Genomic DNA, 2,048 nt, shown 5'->3' on the forward strand with positions numbered 1-2,048 from the left:
CTCCTCCCCCGAGCCCTGCAGCTCCGACCCGAGACGAGGGCCCGCGGCGGCTACGCGGAGGGCTCAGGCCGGACGCGGCCCCTCGGCTCCATCTTCCGGGAGACGTGGCCGCCGGGCTGGGCCGGGGGAAGGGCAGAGCCGGGAGGAAGAACCCGGAGGTACTAGCATTGGCCTCGGCCCGCCCCCGCGCGCACGCGCGTTAGAATCCACTCGGGAGGCAGTGCCAGGCCCTGCCGGAGGGGGCTAGAGTGAAGGCCCCGCCCCCTCGTGCTCAGAGACCAAGAGGGAAAGGGCTGGTGAGGCAGTCAGCCCATGCCCCTCCCCACGACGCCACACCCAGAGCAGGGGCGGGGCCTGGGGAGGGGGCGGGGCAGCGCCGGCTTGTGCAGCCTGTGATGTAAACAACCAACAGCTGCGAGCGGGGATCTAGCCGGCCGTTGGCCCCGCCCCCGCGCGTGCGCATCGCGCTGTGCCTTACCGGGCCTCGCCCCCCCACCGGGTTTGTCCAGGTCCCGCGGGCGGGGGCCCCGGTGCAGAGCAGCGGACGGCCGCTGGGGGACCTCATAACTCCGCGCACGGGGATGGGGCCAGTCGGAGGCTGCTGCGCTGCTCTCCCGCGCCGCCGCTTTTGCACCTCCTTCCCCAGGATGAGGCTGAAGTTGGTTTCTTATTTCCGGTTCCCTGGATTCCTTATTCCCAGTTCCTTTTTCAAAGCTGATCTAGACCCAATAAAAACTTGTTATCAATGAATTACACATCCTAAACAGACAGAATTTCATTAGTTACGCGTATGTACTAATTAATGTGTAAAATAATACCTCACATCAAGTACAGAGCCCTAAAGAAAGGCCAGATTAGGATGGGATTATGAGCCAAAATACTTGGGCCACCCCAATTTTTGTGGCGATGCCCCTGGGGGACTGTCCCAAAGACCCCTGACCACAGTCCTGCCCAGCCCAAAGCACGGTTTGGCCATGCCAGCCTGCCAACTAACGGCCGGCATGCCCACTGTACTAAGTATAATGGCTTGAACAAGGAACTGGTTTTCGGGCTGGGATTATGGCTAGAAATTCTGCTTGGGCCACCCATCAGAATACCTCTGCATCACCAGGGGACTGGCGTGGACATCTGTGACCAGAGACTTGCCCGGCCCAAAGCACCGTTTGGCCATGCCAGGTTGCCAACAGACAGCACCCCAGCCACTCTGCTAACTGTATGCACCCCAATAAAAAACTGGATTTGGGGCTGGGATTATACCTAGAAATCTTTCTTGGGCCACCCCAGAACATGACTGTGGTACTGTGGGACTGTCCTGGACATCTCTGACCAGGGATCTGCAGGGCCTAAAGCACAGTTTGGCCATGCCAGGCTGACAACAGCCAGCACCCCAGCCGCTGTGCTAAATACATGGAACTGAATAAGGAACTGGATGTTGGGTTGGGATGATACCCAGAAATCCTTTTTGGACCACCCCAGACCATGTCTCTGTGCCACCAGGGGATGCTTCTGGACATCTCTGGATAGAGATTTGCCCAGCCCAAAAAACGGTTTAAAATGTACCTGTAATTGTGCCCTGTGATATCTTTTATTAGACCAACTAAATAGTTCCAAAAAATTGTTCTTTGAAAGATTTCTGGCACAGGTGCCCTTCCTCAGGCATAGGTAGAGTCTTCTCGTCTGTGTCTTCTCTGTAGGGCTGAATAGAAGCTTAAGCCAATATGCAAAATGCAGGTCTGTGAAAATACAAATGCATGGCAGGGAACATCAGAGGGGATGGGTGTGAGACAGATGGAGGGGAGGAACAAAACGGGAAAATATTAACAGGTGATAAAATATAGCAGGGAAAATGTAGAGAGATTACCTGGGGTTATGGGATAGCAGGAAGGTTATAAAGTGCCATAAATCCAATGTCTATTTAGTCCATGATTTTTGTATCCAGTAGATTTATGAAGCAATGTTCATAGGTTCACCTACACAAGGTGTTCTGTAAATTCCCTTTGAAGATTAGAACTGAGAGACTGGAGATAGAGTTGCTTTCTTGTAACAAA

General features: G+C 54.6%; 1 long non-coding RNA gene across 1 annotated transcript; it reads right to left on the bottom strand.

Moving 5' to 3' along the window:
* Positions 1–1,051: 1,051 nt before the first annotated feature.
* On the bottom strand, positions 1,052–1,546 carry LOC109299448. Its single transcript, XR_002097851.1, has 2 exons — positions 1,450–1,546; positions 1,052–1,257 (listed from the first exon to the last, which is right to left on the bottom strand). It is a non-coding gene; the product is annotated as an uncharacterized LOC109299448 (long non-coding RNA).
* Between the last annotated feature and the right edge of the window lie 502 nt (positions 1,547–2,048).

This window comes from Gavialis gangeticus, unplaced genomic scaffold, assembly GCF_001723915.1.
Source record: "Gavialis gangeticus isolate Ggan-Ray unplaced genomic scaffold, GavGan_comp1, whole genome shotgun sequence".
NCBI lineage: Eukaryota > Metazoa > Chordata > Crocodylia > Gavialidae > Gavialis > Gavialis gangeticus.